This window comes from Ambystoma mexicanum, chromosome 9 (assembly GCF_040938575.1).
Source record: "Ambystoma mexicanum isolate Mex_15411 chromosome 9, UKY_AmexF1_1, whole genome shotgun sequence".
In the NCBI taxonomy this organism is placed as follows: Eukaryota; Metazoa; Chordata; class Amphibia; order Caudata; family Ambystomatidae; genus Ambystoma; species Ambystoma mexicanum.
In genome coordinates, this window is record NC_090931.1 from 1466889259 (window position 1) to 1466914967 (window position 25709).

General features: G+C 45.7%; 1 protein-coding gene across 1 annotated transcript in view; it reads left to right on the plus strand.

Annotated features, from left to right (window-relative positions):
• The window catches only part of LOC138489231 (beta-galactosidase-like), a 797092-nt gene that overhangs the window by 151994 nt on the left and 619389 nt on the right, over positions 1–25709 (plus strand). The window lies entirely within an intron of this gene.

Genomic DNA, 25709 nt, shown 5'->3' on the forward strand with positions numbered 1-25709 from the left:
GGCAAACCAACGGTCCAGGAGTTGCAGCAGGCGTCTCTTCCAAGTTCTTCAGATTCCTTCATCCAATAGTTGACTCTGCCTTCCAAGCCAAAAAGCCTCGTCTTTTATGCAGGTTTCTCCCATTCATTCCAGCATAGCTGTCAATCACACAGGAGGGTGGCTGTCCTTGCCGCACAGCCAGCCGGCCAGTCACCTTTGGGTGCATTCCTGTAACCAAGGGGATTAAGCACAGGGTGTTTCGGGCACCTCTCTCACTTCCTGCCCCTGCCAGATATACTGGAGCCAGAGGCGGGTGGGCTTCACTCGTGAATCCCACCAAAGACAAAACGGACTAAGGGACCAAACGTGGTTTGGCATGCAGAGTAAATCTCAAGAAGGACCTTTCTGACAAGACATGGTGAAAAAAGATGATCAGGGCCATTTTGGCGAAATGTAGTAAAAACAGTGATAGTAAAAAGTAAACCACTGCCACCAGCCATTAATTGTAGAAAGGGTAACATAAAAATGTTACATGAGAAACTAAACAAAGGGGATACTAAGTAACCCCTCCAGCACCCTATAGTAAGATAGTGTGTGGTGGGTCTAGAAAGTTACAAAATGTAACTAAAGTCAATTTCATTTCACTGCTCTTGGAAACATTATTTTCACCGAGAAGGTATTTAAACCTTTGGGAAATCTAAGAAACTTCCCTGTGCCATTGCACTGAAGGTGCTGTGTGTCACAATGCAAAGATGAGGCCTATGGAGTTTGGCAGACTGCAAAGTTAAAAGAAACACAGAGTCCAAATCAAAAATACATGAGAGACTGGGACAAAGGTCTCACTCTCTCCAGGTTAGAAATTAAAAGTCCTAAAGTCCAGCAAAAGAGCTGGGGGTCTCTAAGGTAGAAGGGAATTAGCACATTTCCGGAGAACTCTCCCTAAAACAGTCTATCTATATCAGTCTTTCCCTTCTCTTGTTACGCTCCTCCTATTTACTATGTTTATTATACTACGTACATATATTTGCGTTATTTAATCTTACTTTCTTCTGTACTATCTTCACTACTATAAGCGGGGCGTGCATATATCAGATTAATATACCCTGCCGCTGCTTTTAACTCCTTTAGAGGATAACAAACCCTGTTTGCCTGTTTCTTCCCGAGAGAAAGAGGAGCCAAGGGCGTTGTGCCCTCCCCTTCATGCTGATTAAGCATCCACTCCTTCTCGGTGGGTCTTCTTTCTCGCTCTGTGACATTTTGCATAGCTCTAAAATAGCTAACCTTTTTTGTAAATTTTTCCCTGTGTATAGAGCATGTAAGTATGTTGTCATGTGTTGTAATACTGTTCTTGATAGGGAACCCTCTTGAGGCTGAGGCATGAGCATTTTGTCAGCCGTTCCTTTTACCCATTCAGCATGGGATTTCCTAATTTTAGGTGTTGTTAGGCAGAAACCTGTGCAGCTCCCTCTGGGACCACTGCAAAAGATTTAGGACTACAGGTGTTTGGCAGTAAACCCCCTTGGTAGCAGTCTGTACCACACAGATTCACTTGGTAGCTGTGGCTGAGCAGTCAGACTTCCCTCAAGAAGAGTTGGGCACTATACAGAGTATACACAATAGGTCAAGAGAACACAATGGAACAAGTAAACACTGACCAGGGCTTGGTGTAAAAGAGATATAATTTATTTAAAACCACATCTAGAAAAACACACAGGCACTAATAGTAAGCAATTCAAAAACACGGTCACTAAAAGATATACACTCCCTTAAAAGAATATTAGACAAGTCTTAAGTAAAGTCCCACTTATTTTCAGACAGCGGTGAGCGCTTAACGTAGATGGCACTCTAATAATTTGTTTTTAAAGGGAGAGAAAAGCAGAGAATAAATTGAAACAGATCCCAACACTTTTTCACGAACACAACAAGGGAAGAAGGCAAAGTAACACTAGGAATTCAGAGTCAGTAGGCCGGATCCGCTTAAGAGGATCCAAACGAAATGTGTCCAAGGTCACACGGTTGCAGTGCACAAAAGTCTTGTAACGGTTCAAAAAGGAGTTGGATCAAAGAGAGGGACCAGTTAGAGGGTCAAGGCGCCAGCCCAGTCCAGAAGGTTAAAGAGTTATTATGACCTTGTAGCAATCTTTAGAAAGGGAGGCCTGGCGGACACGGTACCTTAAAGTGGTGAGAACACATAGCTTCTGGGCAAGCTGGGGGCCGACACGTCCGACCCACCTCAAAGATCTCTACCACAAAGGGTCCCCATTACAATTTGAAGAATGCAAACGGAAATTTGGCATAGGAGAAAGAGAGAGATTTAAGTATATACAAATCAGGCACTGGATCTCCCAGGGAGGGGTGAAGAGGGCGGCCACTAGGACTCGAGCTCACCTTGCAGGAAGGCCAGACCCATAAAGCTATAACTAGGATATATAAGCTCTTAGACAAGGCAAGAATAGAAGACCGAATAACCTATAGAGATAACTGGGAGAGGGATCTAGGGACCCCAATCACGGAGGAGGAGTGGGGCCAGATCTGGAAAAGGGCCCAGAAATCATCCAAATGCACCACAATCAAGGAGGCATCATATAAACTATTCACAAGATGGTACCTAACCCCACATAGGCTAAACAGAATGAATCTAGCCTACCCTCCTAGTTGTTGGAGGCAATGTAGCAGCTGGGGGTATCTCTACCATACGTGGTGGACCTGCCCCAAGGCTGAAATATATTGGAAGGAGATACTGGGACACATAAGAGAGATCACGGGGAAAATGCTCCCACACGACCCAAATGTAATACTCCTGGGGACCGCAGTTGAAGGGGTCTATGCAGAAACGGGCAACAACGCTGCCCTGATTACTCAACTACTAAACGCGGTGAGAACAACCCTGGCCCAGGGATGGAAGAACCCCAAAGGCCCAATAGTCGCGTGCTGGTGGGTCAAAGTATGGCACATTCTAGCGATGGAGAAAATAGGGGCCCTAAAGGATAACAAATATCTGAAATTCAGGGCAGTATGGGACCCATTCATAGACTATGTCACAGACAGGGAAGCTTACTTCCACAGACCCAACCTGCTGAGATCAATCATGAACTAAGGCTCTGGACCAAGAGGAAACGTGAGGAGGCCCACACCTCCAGCCAACATACGCCGCCAAGGCCCGGACTGTAACAAAACTGCTTAACAGTGGACGGAAGCGGAACGATCCCAGCTCTATTGTTGTTGAATTTGTTTTTGTGTTTGTTTTTCTTTTAGGGGGGAGGGAGGAGTGAAAGGGGAAATATACCGGAATCCGAAGGAAGAGGGAGCAGGGGAGTTATAAAAGTTAAAACTCATGGACGAACTACAAACTTGAAAACGGACAGGGGGGGAAAGAGGGATGAGAACAATACTGAAATGTAAGTATACTGTTCCTTACCTGAATGTTTGTAACTAAGACTCCATGAGAAGAAAATAAAGTTGTTAAAAAAAAAAAAAAAGTGGTGAGAACACTCCAGCGGGGGCAGTTGTTCCTGGCAGCGGATGCAAGTCGATGCTTTCTCCGGGGGAAGAGAGGATCTCGTCGGGGAGGAAGACAGGAGTCTGTTGCACTGCCAGGGAAGAAACCAGCCACGGAGTTTCTCAGGTACAAGGTGCAGTCCGTTGATTCGCGGTTCAGTGGTGAGTGGCTATTCGGCTGCCGGGGTGCTTGGCACGGGCAGTTTGACCACAAACCGGTCTGGGGTGCGAATCAACGGACCGCTCCTTGTACCTGAGAAACTCTGCGGCTGGTTTGGTTTGTTCCCTGGCAGTGCAACAGACTCCTGTCTTCCTCCCCGACGAGATCCTCTCTTCCCCCGGACGAAGCACTGACTTGCATCCGTTGCCCGGAACAACTGCCCCCGCTGGAGTGTTCTCACCACTTTAAGGTACTGTGTCCGCCAGGCCTCCCTTTCTAAAGATTGCTACAAGGTAATAACTCCTTAACCTTCTGGACTGGGCTGGCCGCCTTGACCCTCTAACTGGTCCCTCTCTTTGATCCAACTCCTTTTTGAACCGTTACAAGACTTTTGTGCACTGCAACCGTGTGACCTTGGACACATTTCGTTTGGATCCTCTTAAGCGGATCAGGCCTACTGACTCTGAATTCCTAGTGTTACTTTGCCTTCATCCCTTGTTGTGTTTGTGAAAAAGTGTTGGGATCTGTTTCAATTTATTCTCTGCTTTTCTCTCCCTTTAGAAACTAATTATTAGAGTGCCATTTACGTTAAGCGCTCACCACTGTCTGAAAATAAGTGGGACTTTACTTAAGACTTGTCTAATATTCTTTTAAGTGTGTGTATATCTTTTAGTGACCGTGTTTTTGAATTGCTTACTATTAGTGCCTGTGTGTTTTTCTAGATGTGGTTTTAAATAAATAATTATATCTCTTTTACACCAAGCCCTGGTCAGTGTTTACTTGTTCCATTGTGTTCTCTTGACCTATTGTGAATACTCTGTATACTGCCTAACTCTTCTTGAGGGAAGTCTGACTGCTCAGCCACAGCTACCAAGTGAATCTGTGTGGTACGGATTGCTACCAAGTGGGTTTACTGCCAAACACCTGTAGTCCTAAATCTTTTGCAGTGGTCCCAGAGGGAACTGCACAGGTTTCTGCCTAACAGGTGTGTACCTCAGTAATGTTTTGCACAAGTGTAGAAGAGGAGTGTCCTCCATGACGACAAGTCGTTTTTAACTGTCAAAACTTACCAGGCCTTTTATTCTGCTATTACTTTAATTAATAATATATTAATGATATTCTTTCCTTCTGTCACAATACTTCATATACCACAGCAATCAATTCGGGCAAACACCATCAATCGCCACCCATTTCTCAAAAACACAACTCTTTAAACGATGTCCAAGCCTATACAATATTCTCTTTGCATCTTCGTTACAGTTCTATCAATTCTCACTGCCCTGCTTTTCTATCTTTGACAATCTAAGAATCTTATTTTGCCATATATCTTCCCTCAACTATTACCCTGCTATGATTGGTGCCAATTGTTTTTAGGGTCTGATAAACCGTCAAATTATTATCGTTCTATATTTTTAATCTACAACCTAAATGATCACAACTAATAAAAACATGTCTTTTTTTAAACAAATCAAATTCTTACACTAACATATTCATAACCCCAAACAAAATGCACAACAATTTCTATTATCGTCTTTTTTACTCTCTCTAGTAAAAGTATCTCCCCTCCATTTTACTCTATTTTGGAGTGTGAAACACATCCTTCTTTGGCCTTGCCGCAGGAATCCCCTACCTTAATAACCCAATTTGGAGTGTGATGCATTCCTTTCTATCTCCTTGAGGATAGGTATTGAGTTATTCTTTCCCTCTTAGACAAATCCTGTTATGTTTCCCCACTATATATATCTACACATGTAATACAAACCCTCCCCTTTTATTTGCCACTGTCGATGTCCTACGTGCGTCCATTCCTCATTTCAAGCCCTTCGGTATCGACTCTTCCCCAATCAACCGCTTCGCCTTCAGTCTGTGGGGCGCCTGTGGGGACCACACAGACATTTCTTCAAATAGGCACCCAAGTAATATTGGAAAATACTACGTTATTATCAGTTCAATAAAGTAGGGAAACTTGACGAACAAACGGATATCAATTCACACACTCGCAATGCATTTCAGTTACACAAGGTTTTATACCTCGACATACGTCAGCTATGACATCATCCTACGCGGCTGATTGATTAGGGGAAATGTATACATATAGTTTATATGAGTGTTAGTACCATCATTGGATCCCCCTTATCTCATAGGCACGCCTTGAACTACCTCGAACTGTGTAAAATACAGATAATGTAATAATTGCAGCGGATAGGCCTGTGCAACAATATATGTTCCACCATTACATAGGCCCTCATGATTGGTTGGCAGTCTCTTACCAGCTTTAGACATTCGACTCATTGGCAGCACGTAAACAACAAAGCCCAGGTGCTTGGGGAAAAACGTTGGACAACTACCTTTCTTAGCTAATTAGCCTACTGTTAGGACTGATTTTCTATACTCTGGCCTTGCTGACAGATGTATAGAAGTCCAACCTATATTAGGGACAACTCTGGGAGCTGTAGCCAAACCAGTTCAAGGTAGCACTGACGAGAGGTCTAGGCTAAGTCTCAAGAGGTCGTGAGCTTGTGGTAATCACAGATTACACTTAGATAGTATGTATACAAATAGTTATTTGTTTAGGGCCAAATATCACTATGAAAAATGACTACTAAAAGGTAGAAGTATCAGACGCACTAACAATAGATTGCATGCACACAGTCACCAGAGTAGGGCATAATCCTTTTGAGCCATGTAGTTGCTCTTGTTGCAGCATCCTTGATTCTGAGCCAAACAAATTTCCTTTGTTGCACAAATTTGTATTTCAGTGCCTGTCAGCACTAAAGTCTTGTTTCCCTTCTCAAGGCTTCTCGTGTACTATTATACGATGCTGACGTCCATTTTTGCAACATGGCTGCTTTACTCATGTTATATTTTCTGTTTTCAAAACCTTCTACGTGGTCTTGTCTACCTTGCGTTTCTGCGTATATTCATCTATTACATATCTTGTCACTTATCTTCTTAGTATATATGGTTTTCCTTTTCATTCACATATGTGTTCACTTCGTTCCTTCCATTACGTCTTCATTCTTAAGATATCCATACATCAGGTTTAGTGTGTCCACGTATCTTCTCTCTTCAGTGGCATCACTCTTCATATGTCAGACTTTACTTATAATTCTTCTATATCCAGTAGTGTCTGCAGGCTTATGTCTACCACATCAGTTCGAGCATACATACAATAAGGTTGTCTGAGTGCATAACGTCTCTCATATCTTCGATGTGGTATTGAGATAATACCAGGTGTCATGCACTGTGCTTTATTGCTGTTCTTCCAGTATGATGGAGGTGAGGGGTTAGGCTCTATAAATAACGCGTACAACTGCCTCTCTAGGGAGGTCTGTAGACCAGTCCAGTGCTAGGGTCCAACTCACCAGAAGCCATTCTGTCATCCGTGCCGCGGCTGCAGCACCGAAGAACCGAATTGTGACAAACCGCAAACTGAAGACACCCAACACCTACTTCTGCCACTGCACCCACCACATGGTGTTATGTATTTCCTTGTTTTGGATCTTTTAATAGCACCAGGTTTCCTGCAGGTCACAGTTGCGCTCTAGAAGTTCTTAAAACGTAACCCGCTGCCACCGAAGGTTATCCATGGAAACCAAAGAATGTATCTTCACCTTACAAGCCTTGTCGAGGTCCACAGCAAGTTTTATCTTTGTGGGACATCCACAGCCGGCGTAACAATCCGACCAAGGAGACTACTGCGTCAGACCTCCACTGCTGCCTTTCCGACACTGTTTGGTTCCCTTTTCCTGCTTGACACCAGAAGGCATCCATCCTGGATGGGCATTGTCAAGTAAAACCGAGAAACTCCACCACTTTGCCTTCCAAGGCACCCAAGGTACTGTGACGAGGAAGAGGAGCTTCCTCCCTTAGGTTCCATCTAAGGGTCCCAGATTCATCTTGGACCCGGCTCTCCTGTTACTTCCCAAATACTTTGGGTTGGTAGGATCTGTATAAAGAAACAGACAATTACTGAACATATAAGGACTGGGCATTTTTTTTAAAGCCAAGTGCAACTTACCCTTTTCTTGCAGGTTGCCCAGGTGGGGGATCCTTGGCCAGTATTGTATTTTTATTCTCAAAACAAGCATTCTGCCAATGTTCCAAGTATTGCCTACATTTCTACTTTAATGCCTATGCTGTTAAACATTGCCTAATAATTGTAATGCTTTTTAATAACTGTCCGCAGTTGGTGCATTATAACTGAATATAAGGGTAACTGTGGTACCACATACAACTGTATATATTGAGTTAACTATTTGATTAGATTTTGAAGTACAAAGTGAGTCTTATTCATTTGTATATATCCACCTGACTTTTTATTCTTTAATAAAAAGAACTGTGTTAGCTCATAACATAGTGTGTGGACATTCCTTTGTGGGGGGCTTGGGGATTTACTGTACCTAAGAACCAGCCTGCATCACCTCCCTTGAGTCTCAACCTTGGCTGCTCATCCATTGCCTTTTTAGAGCCTTGGCTGGGGTGCCACTGTGCCTCTACCCCAACCATATAGTGGACAGTAGTACAGATGCCCCCTCCAGTCTTTATAACAACTCCTCTTTCCTATGTTACCTGGTTACTTCCTCATAACGCTAGAAGGCTAAATTCTAATTTGTTTTTAATGCAAAACTGTCTTCTGAACTAGGTTTTTTCCTGCAGTGAATTATGTAATTCCCCAAATGATACTGTCTTGATTTGTAGCTCATTAACAAGTTATGTTCTACCTCTCTAAGTCTTAAGATTTATTCATGCCACTAGTTCACCACTCTTAATGCTGTTATGAATTTTTACACATCTTCACTACGCTACCTTTGCTTTAGCACCAGAACTTGTCTTGACTTCACTGTGCTCCCACCGGCTCTCGTGCTTTTATCTTGCATGGTTCTGCGCTGTATTTTTAGTTGCTAAGCAACGCGTTAATGTGTGCCAACACACTCTTCTTCGTAGCTCACCTCATGCAGCAAACTCACTAGAGCTATTATTTCCGAATCTAACCCGTGGGTTCCCCGAGAATGACACCACATGCGCCAATCCTGTTGTCACGCGCTAATGGAAAAACACGCATTCAAGGAATTGCCAGCTTAAGATGCTGTTTACAAAGTTGCAACTTTGTGCAGGTAAACAGGTTACGTAGTTCCTCATAAAACTAGACTCAAATAGACATTGTACAATTTGTTACTGAACATTAGTCTCTTAACAGAAGTAATGGTTTGAGTTTTCAATTCTCTTTGATAGTGTGGAATTTGTCTGTCGTCTTTGATCTTCAGCCATATCTTTTCTTATTCAATTTCTTTCTTCAGTCACGTGGAGCTCTGGGAAAATGACCTCTCTAGTCAATGTCCTGGATGGATGGCAGTTTCGAATCTACCTCAAGATTCTTCACTACCTCATTGCTTCCTTTCTGCCAATCAGTTTTGAGAAGGGTCTCCACCATCTTGGAAAGGGATTATCCCACCTCCCTGATGGAATCTAAGTTAAGGAAAGAGAAGGAAGTTACTGTACATCAGTCAGGCTCTCGCTCACTCATCACCTCAACAACCCCCTCAAAATGTCTAAAGCACAACCTCCTGTTAGGGAGAATTCTCATAAATGTGCTAATTCCCGGGGGGCGTGGCAAAGCAGCCATAGAGTAGGCTGCGATTCCTTGGAGCTCCATGATCCGACTTATTGATTCGAAGCAAAACGCATGTGTTGACGGCTGATTCCAGCGGAAGAAAGATACTGCATCTGGATGAATATTTCAGGCAGCAGATGAGCGTATCGGCGGGAGAAAGTGGACACAGCAGATGGAATTAGGCCACTTTGTGTCCTGATCCGGGAGCGGCGCAATTGATACTAAGATGGTGGCTTGCCAACACAAAGGGACCCCCAGCGGCACTTGAAATCGGGTGCCAAGCGGGCAGTGAATGGACTGCAGGCGTGCAGCGGCAGATGGAACAGTGAGCAGCCGACTACCGGAGAGAAGACAACGAATAGCCCGAGAGGATGTACACAGCGTTGGGCCACCGGGCCATGAGATAGGCGGCATGTCCTTGGCGCTCCCACTAGACCAGGACGATGTATACACGAAACGGACAAGAAGAATGACAGTGTTCCCACAATAGGTTGGAAGCGTCGAGCATGCAGGGATTACATCCCGAAGCCGCACCGAGGAGTGGATGAGCGAATACGGACACAATAAGTGACGCCGAGACCTGTACCGCCTGAAACAAAATGGCGACCGATCCTGAACAAAGGATTACACTGGTGGACCGTGAAGCGGCCTCGTAAGGGTTGGGACGCAGCAAATGAGTATATGCATCTTGTATGAACCATCGGCCTCTGATGGGTGCAGAGACCAGGGAGAAGCATTAAAGACGCAGAAGACAGCACCCTGCTGATAACGGGCACTGACACTGAAAGGTAATTGTGACGCGGAAAGTTACAATCCACCCGAATAGCAACTTCATGTGTAACAATTGGTGTAGGTTGATATACAGAGACCCCAACAACTAAGCGGCACCGGGCCGGAGCTAGACACGTGGGCAAGGTTGCATCATGTCGGTGAAAAGTCTGAGAACCAAGACCAAACAACCCACAATGGAGGTCTTCGCGAAAGCGCAGAGGACTCCCACAACATCGGAGCGGAGCGCGTCCGAGACCACTGCTGAAGAAGCTCCAGAAGGAGATAAGCACCAAATCCTGGAGGCTATATCGGAGCTGAGCACCAAGTGGGGCGCGGCAATGGCGGACTTACGGATAGCCCTGCAGGGAAAAATGGCCAAAATGAACTTACCCTGTTACGGCAAGATGTCAGGGGGCTGGCAGAGAGAACAAGTGGGCTGGAGAGTGCCGTAAAGACCAATACTGATGTCAGCACAAATAATGCAAAGGAAGTTCATGTGCTCAAACGGCAGGTTGCTAACCTCGAAAATCTGGTGGAAGAAGCGGAGGGAAGAGCCAGGAGAAATAACATACGGGTGGTCGGCCTGCCGGAAGGGGAGGAGGGCCAAGACCCTACAAACTACGTGGAAAACATGATCCTACAAGAAATAGGAGCAGATAAGCTTTCGCAGGGATTCATGGCGGAGCGGGCGCACCGAGCCTTGATGAGGAAACCACGACCTGGGGCTCCGCCGAGACCTATCATCGCGTGGATCTTGAACTATAGAGATACGGAGAAGATCCTGGAATATTTCCGTAAAGGTGGGACAATACAGAAACCATCCGCCAACATTACAGCATACCCGGATTATACGATGCTGGTGCAGAGACTGAGATACAGCTACGTGGCCGTCAAGAGGAGGCTTCGAGCAGCAGGCATCAAGTACATGCTCCTGTACCCGGCAAAGCTGAAGGTGTTACATAAGAGCAGAGCGCTCTTCTTTGACAGTCCCGAGGAGGTGGTAACGTGGCTGGATCTGCAAGGCTGCCCGGAACAAGAAGTGGACCGTGACCGGCAGGAACAGGACGGCTGAAAAACTGGTGCCACGGACATTGGGGGTATCGGATTATACCGGGAAGCGAGACTGGTTGAACACTGGATAGCATTCGGGCCTTGTGCCTGTCATGGACTGGAATATAGTAGGTAAATTGTAATTGGAAACTGCATAGGGTTAACACAATGCGTAATAAATTTGGAAATAGGAGCAATAGGATGGAAGCAACCCACCCCCGAAATACTAATAGTTAAGTGGCCATTAGGGCGACTTTACCCTACTGAGCCCTGAGCATAAGTTTGTGCTGGACGGGGCTTGATGTGGGGGTGCCTGAGATCCAGGGATGGAGCTGGGCAACAGTGTGAGGGGGCGTTGTTGGGGAAGGGTTGGGTGGGGGGAGGGAAGGGAGGTGGGAAGTTTGGGGTGTACATAGTTTTGGGGAGTTTAAGTTTAAACATGAGCCTACATGGAAGAGCTGAAGGGTTGTATCTGCATAGCATGACCGGGAGGGTTCGGTTTGGAAATGTGGGAGGAAGATATCAGAGCGCTATGGGAGATCTCAGCATAGTGACGTGGAATGTCAGGAGACTTAAGTTATATGAAGAGGAATAAGGTCATGCTGTATTTGAAAAGGCAAAAGATAGATGTTGCATTGATACAGGAGACGCATTTGACGCGGAAGAAGCTGGAGCTAGTTGGGAAAAAATGGAAAGGGATTGTGGTGGGTTCGTCGTACTCTGCTTACGCTAGGGGAGTGCTTGTCTGGGTGGCGCCTCATGTCCCGTTTCAGCTAATACAGGAAGTGGCTGAGACTGACGGGAGGATGGTTATATTGAGAGGGCTGTTGGAGAATAAAGAGGTATGCATCGTGAATATTTACGCCCCCAACCATAACACGGCGGCATACTTCAGGAATCTGTGCACCAACCTTAGTATGTGTGTGGGAAGCATGGTTATTTGGGGCAGGGATTTCAATTGTGTAATGAACCCCAAGGTGGATAGATCTGATAGCAGGATTGACAGGCCCACCCCAGCGGCCAAAGCATTGCAGGTGTTACTAGATGATTTTGGCTTGGTAGATGTATGGAGAACAAAACATCCCAATGATAGGCAATATTCGCATTATTCTGCCCCGCAGCAGCTACACACGAGATTGGACTATGTTTTTGCCACGCCGGATGTAATTGCGGAGAGCATTCAAATAGAATACAAGGCGAGGGTCCTCTCAGATCACTCGCCCCTGGTCCTCGGGTGGCAATACTGCCCCCCGAGGGCGTCGATCTCGACATGGCGCCTCCGAGCGGAGGCACTCAAAGATCCGGTCTTTCGTGAGGACATAAGAGATGAGATCATTAATTATTTTGAAACAAATACTGGTAGTGTTGTCTTGGCGGGTACACTGTGGGAAGCTTTTAAGGTGATGATGTGGGGGGCAGCCATAGCTAAGTCAAAGGGCCTGCAAGGTGGGGTACTGGCTGACCTACAAAGAGTTGAAGATGAACTAGAAAGAACATTAGAAAGTGGCAGTGTGGACACTGAGCTAGTACTTAAATTACAACAGCAATGTACGGAACACTGGGAAAGGCTCTGTAACCTCAATTATAAAATATATGTAGAAAGACAGCACGCGGGAGGAGATAAAACGGGTAGGCTTTTAGCGTGGCTGTACAAGAGTGAGATCCCTAGACCCCCGATTAGGACAATAACTAGAGAAGATGGCGATGTAGTAGACACTCAAGAAGGAGTCAACAAGGAATTTCCGGATTATTATAGGGTGCTATACAGAGACAAGGAGGGGAGTAACCGAAACACTAGAAGATATAGGACTACCTAAGATAAGTGATGAGGAGAGAGAAGAGCTTGATGCGCCAATTACCCTGGAGGAGTTGGAGGAGGTTGTGAGGCAGTTGCCCACCAGTAAGACCCCAGGAGCAGATGGGTTCCCTAGCGAATTTTATAAAGTATATAGAGAAGAAGTGCTCCTCCCAATGCTAGACATGCTTAACGAAGCGTTTGAGATGGGAAGGTTGGCGGAGTCACTCAGAGAAGCAAGCATAATACCGCTCCCTAAACCCAACAAACCGGGGTGTAGCTGTAGCTCCTACAGGCCTTTGTCGAAGCTGAACCAGGACAGCAAGATACTGACGGCTGTCCTGGCAAACAGATTGCAGAGAGTAATTAGTAAATTAATCCACCCGGATCAAACGGGCTACGTCCTGAATAGGAATATAACCCATAATCATAGGAGACTCCACCGTGTGATCGAATGGGCGGATAGAAATGAAGGCTAAATGGCGATTGTATCCCTAGACGCAGTAAAAGCTTTTGACTCCGTTAAGTGGCCATGGCTGCTGGCGGCCCTGGGAGGTTACGGAGTAGGGCCGGGTTTTATCAGGTGGGTGAAAATGCTATACAGTGAGCCGTTAGCCAGAGTTCGAACGGGATCAGTGATATCCGAGAGATGGCAGCTTAGTAGAGGTACCAAGCAGGGGTGCCCCTGGTCCCCGATGCTTTACATCCTAGCCCTGGAGCCCCTAGCGATATACCTCAGGCAACAATACGATACGATATTTATTGAGGTTGGGGAGGAGCGGCATCTAATATCCTTATATGCGGATGATTTATTACTATACTTGAAATACCCGGAAGAGAATCTTCAATATATCCTTGAAGTGATGGAGAAATACGCGGGGTTGTCCGGCATAACGGTAAATCCTCAAAAATCTAGTATAGTCCCGCTAGGTAGCTATAAGGGGACCCCGGAGGAAAGGTTGCTGGTGTTAGATACCATGGGTGATTGGTTCTTTCCATTACCTTGGCATAGATGTGTATCACACCGCAGAAGAAGAACATAAGCACAACACCGAGGTAGCTGTTGAGAAAATCCAGAAATGCATGAAGTTTTGGGAGAAGTTGCCCCTAGCTATGATGGGACGGGGGGCAATGCTTAAGATGGTGGTCCTACCTAGGCTTTTACATTATTTTAGTAATATCCCTCATATGATACCCAAGAAGTTCTTCGCTAAACTGAATAGTGTGTGCAGGGACTTCCTATGGCATGGTACCCGAATAGAGTAGCGCTATGGAAGTTGCAGAACTTCTACGAAAAGGGGGGTATCAGGCTGCCCAATTTTGAGGTCTACTATATAGCAAGTCAATTACAATATGTGGCCAATTGGCTCTCCGATGAAGTGACCCCTGAACATAGGTTGTTTGGGCGGGTTTGTACCCCATTTTACTTAAGGGAAATGATATGGTTGCCTGAGACAGATATGAAGGAGCGCCCTAGGATGATGATGATGTTGGGGTGGAAAATGTGGCGTCGAGCGTGTCGGATGATGGAGGACCCATTCCCGTGCTCCCCGCAAATACCGCTGGTCACTTTAGCAGGAGGAGACAAGCAGCTGAGGGTGATTATCAGAACCTACTGGGAATCGGTGGGGCTGGTAACGTTAGGGGACATCTGGCAAGAGGGGACCATTAGAGATTTCGAAGAACTTGGGGAGGAGGTGGGATTACATACTGGCCAATATGTTACATACCATAGGATGGTTCAGAAAATTCGGAAAACGTGGCCTGAAACAGTGTTGGCAGAAGAACCAGATGCTACTGTGGGGGCAATATATGACATATCGGAAGGGAGGCATGAGATTTCTAGATTGTATGAGATGGTAATGACCAAGGTGGGGAAGGAATTGACACATTTGAGACTTGATTGGGAGGAGGAGATGGGGGCCCCAATGGGAGATGGGATGTGGGAACGCGCCCTGGGATATCACAAAAAAAGTGTCACGAAACGCCAGACTTAAACAAATACAGCTGTACATAACGCATAGAGCATATATGACCCCTCTGAGGATATACAAGTTCCGAAACGCTGGGCGACAGGAGTGCCCTAAGTGCGACATGGAAAATGCTGACATGACACACATGTTTTGGTCATGCCCAGTAATCAAATGTTTCTGGGGGGAAGTGGCACACTAATTAGTGACAAAAGGGGTCACGCTTGTCATAGATACGGCCTGGGCCTTCTTGCTGGGAGGGTTCCCCAGACCACGGAAACTTAAACATGTTGAGAAACTTGGCATACATGTTAGCAAAACGGAGGATCGCCATGGGATGGAAGAAGTGCCACAAGCCACGGGTGGAGGTATGGTGGAGGGAGTTACAGAAATGGGCGGAGGCCGAAACGCTAGTATGGCAGGAGGCGAGCAGCATGAGTGGGGAGGAAGAAGTAGGTACCTTGATGGCATGGAAATTTATATCGGACCCGACGGAATCCGATGATAGTGAGACCCAGCCACATGTAGCAGATGTTGAACGTGAAGTATAAATAGGCTCATAATGGAGGGTGGGACCTGGGAAGCAGTGGCAAAATGGAAATACAAATGGTGTTTAATGGAATTGTTGTAAACTACACTGCGTGTTGGGATAGTTTGTATTGTTGTTCGGTTTGAATAAAATTAATTGAAAAATTAAAAATAAAATGTGCTAATTCCCTTCACCTTTGAGACCCCTGGCAACTTTGCTGGATTTTGAGGACTTTATTTTTTTACCTGGAAAGAGTGTGAGCCTTTTTTCCCACTCTTTCATGTATTTTGATGTATGTTTTACTCTTGTGTTCTTTGATTATGGAGTTTTAAGATAACTCCATAGGCATCTTTTCATGTGCGTTACACAGCAACTTCACTGCAGTGAAACAGGGATGGTTTTTTTAGACTTCCCACAGGTTTAAATACCTTCCCTGGGATAAACTACTGTTTCCCAGAGGATGTATGGTTAAATTGACATTACTAGTCTTTTTAAATTCCTAGACCCAGCACACACTATCTTCCTATAGAGTGCTGGAGCGGTTACCTAGTATCCCCTATGTCTAGAAATTCATGTAGCAGTCAAATGCTACCATTTTCTATCGAAATGACTGGTGGCAGTGGTTTTACAACGAACTACCATGATTTTCCCCGACCGCGTAAACCGGTAGCTAAAAATCGCATGTGCCATGTTTTTCAAGATGCCACCTTAAGCCCCTTTGTTTAAACAGGTCCCGGTCTTCTTTTTTCACCATTTCTTTTTGGAAAGGTCCTTCTAGTGTTTGTCTCTGCGCGCCAAATAGGTTTGGTCCCTTTGTTTTCATGTCTTTGGCGGGCTTCTGGACTGAAGACCGCCTCTGGCGCCGAGTGTCTGGGGTGGGCAGGAAGTGAGGGAGGTGCCCGAAACTCCCTGTGCTTAGTCTCCTAGCAGACCCAAATGCACTGTGGCGTGATTGGCTGGCTGACTGTTCAGCAAGTGCAGCCACCCTGCTGGGTTAGTGGCAGCTATGCTGGAATTAATGGGAGGATACCGTTTAAAAGTTGAGTCTCTAGGACTGCAAAGCAGACTCGACCACTGGAATGAAAGAACCAGAAGACGAGCTGTAAGAGGACGGCTGCTGCAACTCCTGGACGGTTGGTTTGCCCGCAGAAGCCCTGCTGCAGGTCCGAATTGCCAAAGCTTCTTTCGACAGAGAAGCCCCTTCAAGGACGACTTCTCTCTTTGAGTTGGTGGGACCAATCAACTCGTAAGCCACCTGGATACCATTCTCAGTGCTGCTTAGGATTAACCAGGGGGAAGGACACCAGCTTGTGTGCTTGACTACAGCTACTCAAACTGAAGTGACTCCATTTTGTCAGCTTTTCCAACGATCCCGTGCAGTTCAGCAGTCCCCCGACGTCCTCCCGCTTGTCCCCACGACTGAGGCTCAGGAACAGCGAGATCTGCAGGAACTGCCAGGAACCAATGTCCTCAGCTGCATGTTATGCTTCATATTAAGGTCTACTGTGCCAACCCGATTGAGAGAACGCCACTCTTGCGGTGAAAGTTTGTGGAACTTTCCCGACTTGAAGGCCTAATCGGCTTGTGACCCGACATATGATTCTTTTTCGTACAAACTACTTCTGAGAAATTTGGCAAAGACTTTACTGTTTACTTCAAGAACTGCTCTTTCCTATCCAAGACACTAGCCCATTGACTTTGGCCTAGGCCTATTGAACTGAATCGAGTCCTCTAGTGAACTGAAACTCTTTGCACTGCCCAAGAAAGTATTTGTGATTTATCCTATTAACTTGTGCCTTTGCCCCCCTCTTTAAAGTGACTGAAATGCTATTTTGCTCCTATTTCAGGGGAGCCTAATTTACTCAGAAACAAATTGTTTTGGTGTTGAAGTATATTTGTGTATGATATTAAGTTGCCTCCCTCTAGTGAATGTTTTCTAAATGATTGTGTAATAAATTAATAAGTGTTTTACCAAGAAACCTTGAGTGTAAGTGTCTACTTGAACCACTGTGATTGTTAGACCTCTGTGTAACATCCTTGTACTGCTAACATTCCCTCTTGAGATAAGTCAGGCTGTTCAGTTCTCTACCACAAAACTGTGTAGTGCAGACTTATACCAAAGGTTGGTTTTTCTTACACATGTAGTCCTAATTGTATGTGGTGGTCCCAGAGGGTACTGCATGCAATTCTGCCTAACACCTCCCTTCCACCGCCCCTCTGTGAACCCCTCTTGCCTGCCTTTTGGGGTTCCTTCCCTGTCAAAATCTGTCACTGCCCCTTACCCCCCCCATAGGGCCCTGTTTCAGGGCCTGGCTTTTGTGGGTTTAGATGAGGAAATCGAGTTAACAGAGGGGCATGAACATTCTCTTTTAACTCCCATGATCTTTCTTCAGGACCATACTCCTTCCAATCCACCAAGTATTGCAATGTCCTTCTAAGCACTCTGGAGTCCAGATTTGCCTGTACTTCATACTCATTCCCTGGACCTTCTGTGACCACTGGACCAGGAGTTCCCTGAAATGGGCTCTCTTAGCGCATGTTTTATGAGATTAACATGAAAACGTTGGATGAATCTTTAAACTAGCGTGTAACTTTAACCTGACTGTCGCTGGGGAAAATAAAATTCTCTCTCTCTCTCTCTCTTTCTCTCTCTCTCTCTCTCTCTCTCTCCTCTCTCCCCCCCCCTACTAAGTCCACCCAACTTTCACCAGATTTTATGTAACACTGCCAATATTTCTCCAGTTCTTGGTTACTCCTTTCCAATCACCCATTTGCTTCGAGATGATGGCTCGTGGTCAAACTCACCCCCATTCCCAACACCTTACAGAAAGCATGCCAGAACCTGCAAACAGGAAACAAATTTGAGGTGCATATCCAAGATCACCTGACTCGGCAAGCCATGTAGTCGAAGAACATTCTGCAAAAATGATTGAGCTAAAGAAGTTGCTGTAGCTAAGCCCTTAATCATAAATGAAGTGCTCAGCGTTGGTTGAAACATCCACAACCCCTAGGATGTTTGTACACCCCTTATCCAATGGAAGATCTACAATGAAATCTATGTAAACCATATGCCAGGGACGAGGTAGAATTGGTAAAGGAACCCTCAGACTTTCCCACCAAAAGCTCCATTGTAGAAGTGCTAATGTTTTTCTATATCATGGAGTTCCCGCAAAAAGGAGAATCATGACATTGTTTTAATACCTCTTCTGTCAAATCTTCTGTGGGTAAATACAATTTGGTATCAAAATAAGGAAGGTTCTCCTTTTTCTGTCTAGTAGGATCTCTAATTGTTCGGGAGTCATTAGTCGAGGAATCTTATCACCAATGTCAGTTGTCTTCTCTACTTCCCCCAATAAAGAAACTGGGGAAAATGGATCCACCTTTTCACTACTAGGCAGACATCTAGATAAGGCATCTGCCTTACTGTTTTGGCACCCAGGTTTAAAAGTGATGATAAAACCATGCTCAGCAAAAAACAAGCACTGCCAAAGTTGCCTCTGGGTTAAGGTCTTAGCTGAGCGCAAATATGTCATCTTTCTATGATCACTTAATACTGTCACCTTATGTTTAGCTCCCATCAAGAAGTGCCTCCATTCTTCGAATGCTGGTCATTTTCACCAACAGCTCTCAATCCGAAATCGTATAATTATTTTCGGCTGAAGTGAATTACTTTGAAAAAGAAGTACTGGATGCAGTTGACCGGTGGCCTGATGTCTCTGTGATAACACTGCTCCCATTATCACATCGGAAGCATCCGCCTCAACAAAAAAACACATCCGTATGTTGTAACATTAGCCCTGTACGGAATTTGCTCTTGAGAAATTGAAAAGCCTCTTCTGCTTTGGCAATCCAACCAAATGTAAGCCCCTTTTTCAGCACTCTGGTAATTGGGTTACAACGTGAGTGAATTCGCGAATAAACTGATGATAAACCAAAGCCTAAAAAGCTTTGGATATCTTTGACGCATGTGGGTGTTAGCCACTCCCTTACTACTTTGATTTTACTAGTATCCATTTCTAGGCCCTCTGGGGAAATCCCAAATTCCACTTATTCTGTGTGACATTGACTCTTTCTAATTTAGCGAATAACTGATTATCTCTTAACTTCCCCAACACCTTCCAGGTATGATCTTCATGTTGAGCTAGATCTTTAGTAGAGAAAATCAAGATGTTGTTGATATAGACCACCACAGAAATGTCCAGCTATTCACACAGAACCTCTTTTATAAAAAACTGAAAAGCCACTAGGGCATTGCAGAGCTCAAACGGCATGACCTGTGTTGCGAACCAGAAGTAAGACCCGGAGCAGAGGACATGGTTCAATTTAAAAGTAAATGCCTCACTATCCCTATTGCTAAAAGGGGTTTCTCTTCTTTTGTTCTTTTTTTGTTATTGGTTTTTTTATTAGACAAACCTTTCACATTGCACATTTGCAAGACAAGAGAAAACATAACAAATTCAAACAGCTAAAGATATTTTTTAAAAATTAACAAAAAAATCATAATCGTAATAACAATATAAATACTCAATAGTTCCTGTTTTTTAAAATGATTTGTACATTGTAACACATTCATGTTCCCTGACTAATTTCGTCTATTCTGCTGAACGTCTCCACCAGAAAGCTGTGTAGTGCCATTATGAGTGATATACAGTCACACCACATCAACTGGGTCCAGAAAGTCTCCCCCCAGTAATTGCAATCAGTGGGAACTACTAAGCTGAAATATTTAGTTCCTATTGCCTCTAGCCGAGTACAATCCAAGACCAAATGCTTCAAGGTTTCTTGAATGGACGTAACCTCACATAATCTACAATATAACATGGACCCTGCCTCTAAATATCAAGTACCTACCATCTCTAAGGTGGGATAATGATTAAGACGAAAGCGGATGTATGCTGCATGTATTTTATGAATAGGAATCAGATACATACATTTCAGAAGAATCTCTTTCCATACTCACTATAGGATTTATGGCGAGATAAACCATTGATCGTGATACACCAGTTTTGGCAAATAGTTTCTTTTAGTAGAGGTCGGTTGTTAGGGAGAAATGTGCTAATTCCCTCCACCTCAGAGACCCCCAGCAACTTTGCTGGATCTTGAGGACTTGATTTTGTTTAACCTTGAGAGAGTGTGACCCTTTTTCCCACTCTCTCATATATTTTATTGTGATTTAGAACACTGTTTCTTTTGGTTATGGAGTCTGACAAACTCTATAGGCATGATCTTTTACATTGTGTCACACAGCACCTTCAGTGCAGTGGCACAGGGAAGTCTTCCAGATTTCCCAAAGGTTTAAATACCTTCTCTTGGATAAACTACTGTTTCCAAGAACAGTAAACTGAAATTGACTTACCATTGTAACTTTCTACACCCAGCACTCCCTATTTCACAATAGAGTGCTGAAGGGGTTACCTAGTATCCCCTTTGTCTAGTTTCTCATGTAAAATATTTTATGCTACCCTTCTCGCACTGAATGGCTGGTGCAGTGGTTTCGTTTGAACTACCAGGGTGTGCCTTTACCGCGGACTGCGTTCACAGCTACAGTAAAGCACCCACGGGAGCCATCTTTGTCAAAATGGCCCCCGGTCTCCTTTTTTGCTATTTCTTTGTGGAAAGGTGCTTCTTGAGAATTACCTGCACGCCAAACTAGGTTTGGTCTCTTTGTTCATTTTGCCTTTGGCGGGATTCACGAGTGAAGCCCTCCTCTGGCTCCAGGGTGTCTGGGGTAGGCAGACAGTGAGGGAGGTGCCCAAAACTCCCTGTGCTTAGTCTCCTAGGTGACCCACATGCACTCTATGATGATTGGTCGGCAGACTGTCCGACAAGGACAGCCACCCTGCTGGGTGACTGACAGCTAGGCTGGAATGAATGGGAGAGAACTGTATAAAAGGCGAGTCTTTTGGCTTGGAAGGCAGAGTCGACCACTGGATGAAGGAACGAAGAAGAACTTGAAGAGGACGCCTGCTGCAACTCCTGGACCGTTATTTTTTCCCGGTGAAGCCCTGCTGCATTGCTGACAGAGAAGCCCCTGCACAGACGACTTCTCCCCTTGAGTTGGTGGGACCAGTCAACTCCAAAGTAAGCCACCTGGACATCCATCTCGGAGCTGGTTGAATTTCCACAGAGTTGCTGCTGGAAACCATATAGCCAGGGAGAGGAACACCAGATTGTTTGTGTTGCTCTTAAGCTGGCCTAGAGCTTCAGGAAGATCCTCCGGACTCCCAGGAAGCAGGACTGACCGAGCAGGACCCCAGAAGCAAGGAAAGTCCATCTCAACAGCCAGGAACCGCAGTGTTGCTATTTGCGGTAGACACGAGGAGCTGAAACACTGAACATCCACTGAAAGTGAAGTTTGCTGGTTGCGAGATTTGACCGTCCCAGTGCATTGCAGGAGTACCCAGACGTCCTCCCTCTTGTCCCCACGACTGAGGACCAGTAACAGCGAGATCTGCAGAGCTGCACAGGAACATAAGTCATCGGCTGCATCTTTTCTTCATTTCTAAGGTACTGTAAAAAGTCTGAGAGAGCTTACCTCTTACTGTAGAGTGCTTGCCACTTCTGCAACTAAGAAGTCTAATCAGCTTGTTGCCCTACATTTGATTCTTCTTTTCATCAAAGACTCCTAAGAACTTGTGCAAAGACTTTTCCATTTACTTACCAGAAGTGCTTCATCCTATACAAGACTTTTGCCCATTGACTTTGGCTTAGCCTATTGAACTGAATGACTCTTTTAGGAAAATCTAAAATTATTTGCCTACTTAAGAATATTTGTGGTCTCTTGTTCTAATAACCTTTTTGCCTTTTACCAACTTTTAAGAGTATTCTAAATGACAGTAAGATATTAATGTCCCCAGCACCCTAGTTCTTGAAGTCACCTCTGGGTGTAGGTTGCGTCTGTGGGCCATCCCAAAAGGGTCTTTACTGATTTAGAAACTAAGAGTGTACAGTATTGAAGTGTATTTGTGTGTTACTATTATATTGCTGCCTTCTGAAGAAGGCTTGTTCTAACTGACTGATAAATTGATAATTGTTTATGCAAGAAACCTTGAGTGTAAGAGTTAATTTGAATGCCTGTAACTTTAATTCTCTGTGTAACTCCTCTACAGTTCATATTGACCCCTCTTGAAATAAGCCTGGCTGCTCAACACACTACCAAAACTTTGTAGTACAAGCTTATACCAAAGGTTGGGTTGCCTACACCTGTAGTCAGAGTTGTGTAGTGGTCCCAGAGGGTACTGCATACAACTTTGCCTAACACCGGTGGCAGGCGGTGAGGATATATTGTAGAGTTGTTGCATTGAGAATTTGCTTTACTTTTGTTCAACTAAAAACCTTCACAAGGCTAAGCTCCACTAGAAAAGCAATATTAACCTTGCCAGATATGTATAAATTCAGGCAGGAAGCCCTGATCATTTAAAAAAAATATATGTTTATTTTAAACCAAGGCAAGATAACAAGCTTACGATAAGTACAACATGTAACATGGCTCATATTCATTCACCTCGACGTCCCTCCACCCCTCACCCTCCCCTGCCCTTGATACAGGTATGCTTCCCACAAGTTTGTGCTTCGTTATGTCTACCTTGATCATGCTTCCCCTTTCAGGTGGCGTTGTGGTCCCCCAGGACTCGCCGGGCCGTAGTGGGCTTGAAGGTTAGAGCGGGGAATCTCTGATCATATTCCAGCACGGGGGCCCAGATGTTTTGGAAGCGGTGAAGGATTCCAGCTTTTGCCGCTGTCACCTTTTCGGCGATCAAGATGTCCCATAGTTTCCCCCACCATTGGATCATCGAGGGGCCTTCCAGAGCTTTCCAGAAGCGGACGCTCACTGTTTTCCCCGCCAGGAGGCATTGGGTCAGTAGTTTGGCTTTGTTTCCAGAGCGTGGGTAAATCCCTGGGATCGGGGTCCCCAGGAGAACGGGCCCAAGCTCGAGGGGGGAGTGGAGTCCGGGTGATTTGTTCGATGACCGCTAGGCATAGTTTCCAAAACTGTTGGACCTTCGGGCACGCCCACCACATGTGAAAGAAAGAGCCCGGTCGGCCACATCCTCTCCAGCAAAGGGGGTCGAGGGAGCGGCTCATGTGATGGAGCCTGAGAGGGGATTAGTACCAGCGCAGTAGAATTTTATACGCGCATTCTCTATTGGTGACGCAAGTGGATGCTGCGTGAGTTAGTTTCCAAATGTCCACCCAGGCCTGGTCTTCCAGCGGGTGTCCCAAGCCCGCTTCTCATTGGGCCGGGTCTTTGTGGCCAAGAAGTCCCCCAAAAATCATCTATATAGGGTGGATATTCTGCCACGAGCTGGGAGGTCCTTGAGGGTTAGTTCGAGGACTTCTTGGAGGGTTTGCGGGTGTGAAAACCAGTGGCGTAGCTGACAGTATGTGAACCTGTCCCTCTCCTGAAGTTGGAAACAATCCTTACATTGCACAAATTTGCGGGGGACGGCATCCTCATATAGTTAGTCCAAAGTTTCGAGGCCTCCCGCTATCCAATTCTGGAAGTTTTGCGGATGCGTCCCGAGTGAAAAGGCTGGGTTATGGAAAATTGGAGATGGGGGGCTCAGTTCCCTTGGGATCCCCTTATGTCTCAATGCCCAATCCCAGGAGGCCAGCATGTGTTTGGTTGCCAGCAGGAGGCCCTTCCCGTGTTCTCTGAGGGCGGGTGGGATGTGCGGAAGGAATCTGAGGGGGAGCGGGAGCCGTGATTGCTCAAGTTCCACCCATCTTGGGCGGTCAGAGACTATTTGCCAGGCGCGGACGTGAGCTAGTTGTGCTGTCGCCCTGTAGGCCTGCAGGTAGGGGACCCCCAGACCCCTGAATCTTGCATCCCCTACTAGTGTCTTCTGGGAGATTCTGGCTTTTTTGCCCTTCCAGATGAACTGGAGCATCTTCTTCTGTAACTCATTTGGGTCAGGCGTTGGGATTGCTACTGGGAGGGATGGACAGGCATAGAGGAATCTTGGTAAAAGGTTCATTTTACAGGCCATTATGCGACCCATTAGGGAAATTTCTTGAGATGCCCAGCGTTTCAAGTCATCTTCGAATTCTCTGAAGAGCTTTGGGAAATTAGCTTGAAATGTGTCCCTCGGGTTTGCCGAGATCTGGACCCCTAGGTAGGGGATGGACTTTCTCTTCCATACAATTGGGCACATTAGGATCAGGGCCTCCCGCTCCTCTGGGGAGAGACCTATGCTCAGGGCCACCGATTTGGTAAAGTTAATGGCGAAGCCTCGCCGTAGCTGGCTATTTTGGATATGGCATGTTGTAATGAGGTGCAGTGTTCCGAGATCGTGAGCAGCACATCATCTGCGTATAGGGCAATTTTATGCTGCGACAGATTGGAGTGAGGGCCCCTGATATAGCTGTTCTGTCTGATCCTTTGGGCGAACGACTCCATGATGAGCGCGAACAGCAGTGGAGATAGGGGGCAGCCTTGTCTGGTCCCGCAGGTCAGAGAGATCGGGGCAGATAATGAGCGATTAATTCTGAGGAGAGTTTTTGGCGCTTTATAGTTAGCCAGGACCATTGTCTGGAATGCCGGGCCAAATCAAAGGCCTCCAAAGTAAGATGCATGAAGGACCAGTCCACTGTTACGCTCACCTGGACCCCACAGGGGTGTCGATCGGACCCGGACAGCTGCGGTCTCCTTCAACGTGATGCGTAGTGCAGAGATGACTGTCTGGACTGGCCCGCCTAGTCTTGTCTGCTGGACCCGAAGAAGTATTTTCCTTCAAGTGGAGACATGGATTAACCACCTGTGGGTTTTAGTGATGGCCTCCCAACTGTTCTCGCTCTTCCCCACTAATCACCTCCGATATCCCCTTAGTAACCTCACCTTATGTTCGTAAAAGATGAGCTCGCCATCCTGCGTGTCTTGCAGGGGCGCGTAGATACCAGTTACTCCACTGGTTTGAAGGCATTGGGAGAGTTCCGGTAAGTATTGACTCTGAAGTCCCTGGCGGGATTGGTAAGTATCAAGTTCAAAGAGTTCAATGTGCCCGATGTTCACTCTTGTCCCCTTCCTTCCTTAAACTGCAACTGAGTTCGTGAGAAGAAGGTCTCGTAGCTGCTGCTGGCATTCAGGTAAGAGTCTGTGTTACCCAACGCTCTCCGGTAACTATTGCATGCGTTAACGTGTTGTTTTTCTCCCTCTTTACAGATGCGGAATATGAAAATGTGGAGAGTTATGGAATAATACTGCCGGTGGTAAATCAGGTAAGTCTATGGTGGTAAGAGGTTGTATTTGTTGATTCCCTTGGCTCACCTTGTTTTTTCTTGTGTCCCGTAGGTGCCTGATTACGGCGAAGAAATGATGGATCGAAAGGTGCTGTGAGAACTGG